This window comes from Hylaeus volcanicus, unplaced genomic scaffold (genome assembly GCF_026283585.1).
Source record: "Hylaeus volcanicus isolate JK05 unplaced genomic scaffold, UHH_iyHylVolc1.0_haploid 11963, whole genome shotgun sequence".
NCBI lineage: Eukaryota > Metazoa > Arthropoda > Insecta > Hymenoptera > Colletidae > Hylaeus > Hylaeus volcanicus.
Genome location: NW_026532972.1, coordinates 1707 through 9206, shown reverse-complemented (window position 1 = coordinate 9206; position 7500 = coordinate 1707). Strand labels below are relative to the sequence as shown.

The window sequence follows — 7500 nt, the reverse complement described above, 5'->3', positions numbered from 1 at the left end:
TGCGATTTGGCAGTATATATTAAGCCATCAGTGGTCGATAATGTCAGGTGGAGAATTTGCTTTATTTCTTGTCTAATTGCCTGGTCTAATCTCACAAGTGTCGTCCCATGGGGAGGACACGAGATCAGACCATGCAAGAAATGAGGCAAAACGTATTGTTGTATTAAGTGAATTTTCTGGTAAGGTTTTAGTTTCATCCGCCTGACATTTTTTATTGCCAACATAATGGCTGGGATTTTCTCGCCTCTTTTCAACCCCCCCCACGGGTCCAGCCCTGCACCTAGATATGTAATTATTTCCTCTGGGTTAACAATAGGCAGTCTTTCGCCTTTTACTTCCAGACACGGGTCCCTAATAAACCATGTTTTCTGTTTATTAACGATTTCGAAGGTCGAGCACTTGCCTATTGATAGGCTCATGCCCAGACCCTCCAGATATCTGCTCAGGATATCCACCTGCTTCATGGCTTCATTTTTATCTGCCGCTAATAGGACCATGTCATCTGCAAAGGCTAGAACCGAGAGGTTAGTATCCGTAACTTTAATCCCGGATGTCATATTGTTTATATGCTCGATTACGGGCTCGACGACTACATTAAAAAGCAAAGGGGACAGAGGGTCCCCCTGCTTAACTCCTCTTTTTAATACGACGTCGACCCCGTCACCACCCTGGGCGCTCACCACAGTTTTGCATTCCTTATACATGTTTTTGACAAAAGTTGCTAACATCTGTGGTGAGCGCTTTCTTTTTAAACAGGGTTCTAGGGCGGAGTGGGGTATCGTGTCAAAGGCTTTAGATATGTCTACTATAGTGACAACTCCACCCCTCTCCCCCTTCATCCGGGATATGGCCCGATCCAAGAGCATAATATTATTTTTACAGCCGTCTTCGGCAACGAAACCTTTCTGTCTCTCGGATTGTGCCATAAATTTTCTAAATCTAAAATCTACTGCTCCCGAGAACACCCTTGCCAAAAGTGGACCAATTGTGATTGGTCTCCAATTTTTAACATCATTATGATCTTTTCCCGGCTTTGGGATAAGAGTGGTTCTATTTGTTTTCCAAAACACGGGGTAATGTCTCGAGAGCAGTAGAATGTTGAAGAGCTTGGTGACCACCTCGCACACTCCCGACTGTTTAATGTGTGCTTTTCTGATAAGATCCGGACCACCCGCGGTATTATTTTTAATCTTATTAATTCGCTTCCGAATCTCATCAACCGTAAGGGGCGGGCACGCCACCGACATCGAGACCGGTTCGTTCGCTGCATTATTTCCATTGATAAAATTTTGATCTACAACGGGCCCGGTCGTCCCCCATAATTCATTGTATAACTGTCGGATCATGGGGGCCGCGGGAGGATCTCTGCGCATTTCAACAGCAGAGAAATCCCCGCTTAGCGCCACGTCCGCCAGCTTTTTTGGACATTTATTATACAGTTCCTGGCATCTCGCAAATCCGTAGCGTGCCCGCGTATTATGATTATTTTTCCTCCTACCCGTGCGAGCTTGCGAGCTCGCCCGGGTGGCTCTGCGGTTACGGTGGTTGTCACCAAGCCCCCCATTCCCGTCTCCCAATAGTTTTGGGTTCAGGGAGTTACTTATAAATATATCGATTTTATTTGGGATCTCGGGATCTTCTTCTAAAACGCTTAAAATTGCGTCGAGTTCATTTATCAAATCTGAAAACTTATGATCATTTGGAAGTGCGATCGACGAAGCCATTGATTTAACCGAGTTGTACCATTCTTCGTCGATCGCGTCACGAATGTCGTTATTCTCACGCGACGCTCGCGACAAATCATGTAACGCGTCGTCGCGGCTGATCGCGTGAGTACCGACCGATCCCGAGATCCCGACGTATTGTCCCGTAATTCCGTTAGTAGTAGGAATGTTGGGCGTTTGAGTGCGAATGTCGTCTGGGTCAACCTGCCCATCAGTATTTGTATTTTCTACGTCGTCAATTATTTCGCTATTATTATGTGTAGAAACTGATGCATTCACACTCAAACGCCCAGCTGCTCTTAATTCTCTTCTTTTATCACTAATTTGTTTTGTCGTTTTTGTGGAAATGTGTCTATGTATTTGGACGTTCGGATATCTTTCACCCTCATATAGCGCATTCAATTCAATTAACAAATCTATCTCTGCGTTAGTCCAAACACGATTGCGACGGCCCGAATTATTTCGGGGACGCTCGCAATCGTTGGCTCTTTTATTATTTCTAACTGCAGGGTGTCGATGTCGTTCATGCATCGACAAACCCCTCGCGGAGGTGAAAGAATCCGAACAAATTTCACAACAAAATGCATTTTGAACTACAACTTGTCTACCCTTGCATTTTGGGATATGACAGATACAATTGTGAGAACCCGGGAATATCTTTCCACAAACACGACATTGCCAGGAAACGGGAGTTTCCGCGTGTTGTTCTTTTAAGTGTTTAACTAAATCACGCAGAACGAGGAAACCCACGTTTCCACTATTCAATGAGCACACGGGACAATACGTTATATTTTCTAACGGTATACTTATTGTGATATTGCTCCTGGTGTCCGTTAGAAAATCCCTTCCATTGTCCACTCGATGTCCAGTAGAATCGCCATGGTCGTCAACATTTGGTTCCCCCCCAGATGTGGAAAAGTCCACCACAGGGCCCCGGGAACCGTTGGGCGCTGCGTAGTTGCCTTCGCTACTCGACGTGTTTACTTCCACCGGAGCTCGCTCGCTACGATGTATACACGACGAAGGTCGGACGAAGACTCCATAAGAGAGTCCATCCTTAAGAGAGTCATAGTTACTCCCGCCGTTTACCCGCGCTTTTTTGAATTTCTTCACGTTGACATTCAGAGCACTGGGCAGAAATCACATTGCGTCAACACCCTCGGGGGCCATCGCAATGCTTTGTTTTAATTAGACAGTCGGATTCCCCTTGTCCGTGCCAGTTCTGAGCTGAGTGTTGAATGGCGGCCGAAGAGAACGACCGCGACGGAAAACCGCCACAGAAGCCTCGCAGCAAGGAAGATCCACGGGAGGCCAAGGCACGGGACCGAGCTCGGATCCCGGAAAACGTTTTACCGCTACCGTTCACCTCGCCCAGGCCCGGCACGTCAGCCAGACCCATTTCCCGACCAAGCCCGACACGCCCCGCTCCTCAGAGCCAATCCTTATTCCGAAGTTACGGATCCAATTTGCCGACTTCCCTTACCTACATTAATCTATCGACTAGAGGCTCTTTACCTTGGAGACCTGCTGCGGATATGGGTACGAACCGGCGCGACACCTCCACGTGGCCCTCTCCTGGATTTTCAAGGTCCGAGGGGAAGATCCGGACACCGCCGCAACTGCGGTGCTCTTCGCGTTCCAAACCCTATCTCCCTGCTAGAGGTTTCCAGGGAACTCGAACGCTTATACAGAAAAGAAAACTCTTCCCGAATCTCCCGACGGCGTCTCCAGGTCATTTTGGGTTACCCCGACGAACACTCTTACGAGGGCCCGAATGGTAAGCGGTTCCGCTGCCGGGTTCCGGAATAGAAACCGGATTCCCTTTCGCCCGATGGGTGTGTATCTTTCATTACATTTTCATTATCTGCCGTGAATTCTTTAATTTTTCATGTTTGCATTATTGTATGTATGTATGTATATTATTTTAGGACACCTCATCTACATAGGATTTCTCTTAGGGCTTAGGATCGACTGACTCGTGTGCAACGGCTGTTCACACGAAACCCTTCTCCACGTCAGTCCTCCAGGGCCTCGCTGGAGTATTTGCTACTACCACCAAGATCTGCACCGACGGCGGCTCCAGGCAGGCTTACGCCCAGACCCTTCTGCGCACACCGCCGCGACCCTCCTACTCGTCAGGGCTTCATGGAGGACGGCCACCCGAGAGTGACAACGTCCCTCCCCACTTGCCGCTGACGGCGGAGTATAGGCGCGACGCTTCAGCGCCATCCATTTTCAGGGCTAGTTGCTTCGGCAGGTGAGTTGTTACACACTCCTTAGCGGATTCCGACTTCCATGGCCACCGTCCTGCTGTCTTAAGCAACCAACGCCTTTCATGGTATCCCATAAGCGTCGACTTAGGCGCCTTAACTCTGCGTTTGGTTCATCCCACAGCGCCAGTTCTGCTTACCAAAATTGGCCCACTTGGCACTCTGATTCAAAATCTCTTGGCTTCATGACCCAAGCAAGCCAGAGATCTCACCCATTTAAAGTTTGAGAATAGGTTGAGGTCGTTTCGGCCCCAAGGCCTCTAATCATTCGCTTTACCAGATGAAACTCGCACACGTTCACGGAGGAACGAGCGAGTGCCAGCTATCCTGAGGGAAACTTCGGAGGGAACCAGCTACTAGATGGTTCGATTAGTCTTTCGCCCCTATACCCAGTTCCGACGATCGATTTGCACGTCAGAATCGCTACGGACCTCCATCAGGGTTTCCCCTGACTTCGTCCTGACCAGGCATAGTTCACCATCTTTCGGGTCCCAACGTGTACGCTCTGGGTGCGCCTCTTCTCGCAATGAGAACGAGACGCCCCGGGAGTGCGGGGCCAGTACGTATTTGGCCCATCCTCCCTTGGTCGACGCTAAGGAACGACCTTTACTTTCATTGCGCCTTTAGGTTTTCATATCCCAATGACTCGCGCACATGTTAGACTCCTTGGTCCGTGTTTCAAGACGGGTCCTGAGAGTACCCAAAGCAGTAGCGTCGCTGACCGGTAATTTAAAGCTTGGCCAGTCCAAGGACATCGTCTGCCAACAGCTGGCCAGACCCGGGGAGGGCACTAGGTCCGCACACTCCGGGTAACTGTCCGAGCTTGCGACGAGCCTGACGCACATACATTTCAAATGGATTGGTTGCGGCCCTATACCGTCAGAGTACCGTCGTGCAGCCGGCCAGGCGACCGAACCTCTGCCGCGAGCACACGAAGGTGCCGCGACAGGCAATTAGCCCAGGCCGTAGACCGACACACAACGGGTCGCGACGTTCTACTAAGGGAGAAGTGCACGACTACGTCGCCGATCGTTCGCCAAAGATGACGTACCCACGTATTGGAACCACGAAGGCCCATTCGGGGTATCGCACACCAACGGGAAGACGGCTTCGTCGCCGATGAATCTCCCCATTCGATCTTTTGGGTTTCTCAGGTTTACCCCTGAACGGTTTCACGTACTCTTGAACTCTCTCTTCAAAGTTCTTTTCAACTTTCCCTCACGGTACTTGTTCGCTATCGGTCTCGTGGTCATATTTAGCCTTAGATGGAGTTTACCACCCACTTAGGGTTGCACTCTCAAGCAACCCGACTCTAAGGAGAGATCCTCCCGAAACGCGTACTGGTCGCTACGGGCCTGGCACCCTCTATGGGTAAATGGCCCCATTCAAGATGGACTTGGACCCAGTTCGACGTCACGGGATAAACGGATCCTCCTGAACACTACATTTCCCTGCGGCGATACCGCGGGATTCAGTGCTGGGCTCATTCCTGTTCGCTCGCCGCTACTAAGGAAATCCTTGTTAGTTTCTTTTCCTCCGCTTAGTAATATGCTTAAATTCAGCGGGTAATCTCGCCTGCTCTGAGGTCGTCAAATAAACGTGTATCGAAAGGCGGAGAATTAGAATATTGCCATCATCTTCTTCTCTTCTCTCTCTTTTGTCCGTTTGTAAAGCGTTCGAGGTTTCATCCCACACAAGAAAAGGAAACTTTCTTTTCTCTCTTGGACAAGAGAAGTTACACGCGGCCTCGCCAAAGTGCCTTTGCCAGTTTGTTCGAAATCGATATGCGAAACTCTCGCTAGACGTTCAACCGGTTGATATACTTTAACGCCCGTCCGCCACTTTCTCGAGTTACGGTCCAGGCTACACATCATTTACATGTATATATACGCACAGTACGTAAGCTCATCCCAATTCACTGATCCATTTTTCATTTCTCCGAAATGGATAGGTCGGGGTGTACTTTATTGGTATACGATACACAATTCGTGCAGTAGCCATTGTTAGTTTCGAAAAAAGTTCTTCGTGGACTGGACGACCGGCTAATACGCGCGGTTTCGCGATCGACAACAAAGACACATGGGGGCGACATTAACTCTCTTTACCCATTTTTAAGTTACCCTTCTTCGCGAGTAATCTTCTCTTTCTCCTCTTGTGTTTAGATATCGAGCCACTCCAAAAAAGGATTATTCTGTGGTCCATGCCCAGAGGTACACAGAAACGTTTTTACGCAAGCGAGAACATCCAACCAATTGGGTCCATTTCGAATCGAAGAAACGTGGCCGAAGTCATCAACGTTCGACGATAGAGACCCTCTCTTTTCGGATGACAACATCACTGACAACGACGACCCCTTTTAGTATGGTCACGTGACACAGATCCCTGGGGCTACTATTGATACAAAAACACGAAGAGAGATCGATAAAAATTACCGCGCACTTTACGTGGGTGGGGTAATAAACGGATCAAAATAAGAATCAGACTCACTCTTTCTCCCTTTTGTTCTTTGTTAAGTCTCTCGACTCTCGTTCCTTTCTTTTGTGTATTAAATAATCATATATCATTTCAAGCAACGTCAGGAGTCGCGTCAAAAAATCGATTCGTGCGAAATACGCGATTACGCGCGACACGCCATTTATGTTCGGTGGAGGGCACACACAACTCGCAGGAGCGGTGCTTTTTCTTTTTTTTAAAAAGAAAATACGGGCGGTCGTAACTACGACGACACGCGACACCGTAATTTTAAAAAACACTCACGCAAGTCCAAATCGATTGTGTATCTCTCTTTTCCTCCTCCACTTTCCATGGGATTACACGAAATCTTGGTTTTCGCACGACTGCGACAAACGCCGACGAAAGCTCATCTCTATCGCTCGTACGTAGCTTCTTTCCTCAACCCGACTCAGAAACGGATCTACCGACGGCGGGGATCTGAAAGAGCAACGCAAGCAGTATTAGGTTACGTAAACGACCCTCAGCCAGGCGTGGTCCAGGAATTTTATCCGTGGACCGCAATGTGCGTTCGAAATGTCGATGTTCATGTGTCCTGCAGTTCACACGTTGACGCGCAATTAGCTGCGTTCTTCATCGACCCACGAGCCAAGTGATCCACCGTTCAGGGTAATCATATATTTAATTTTCAGTTTTATAAGTCTCATATGTTCTTTATGTTTTTGAAACATACAATTCGATGCCCATAACATCTCCGACCAGCGCAACGAGAAGGAGGCATATATGGGCGTCGCCAGGAAACTACGACAAAATATGTCCGAATGTGACTGAAAACCTGCCGAAATAATATATAATCATTCGACGGCCGAGCGTACAGTTCATTTAAAAACCTACGAGAACGTAGGGGTTTGTCGCCCGACGGGGATAACAAATTCCGTCCCGATACAAGAAACGACACACTCTCCTAACGATCCCTATTATGACGAGACACGCACGCGGCAGCGAACCCTACCCGTTTCCGTAAACAAACACTCTCGAGGGACTCTCACGATCCT

General features: G+C 48.6%; 1 non-coding gene and 1 pseudogene across 1 annotated transcript in view; both read right to left on the bottom strand.

The window, feature by feature from the left end:
• The window catches only part of LOC128882490 (large subunit ribosomal RNA), an 8311-nt gene extending 2728 nt beyond the window's left edge, over positions 1-5583 (bottom strand). The window contains exon 1 of the ribosomal RNA XR_008458435.1: positions 1-5583. This exon is cut by the window's left edge and continues 2728 nt beyond it. This is a non-coding gene — a ribosomal RNA (large subunit ribosomal RNA).
• A 1379-nt stretch (positions 5584-6962) lies between these two features.
• On the bottom strand, positions 6963-7117 carry LOC128882489 (5.8S ribosomal RNA; annotated as a pseudogene).
• Between the last annotated feature and the right edge of the window lie 383 nt (positions 7118-7500).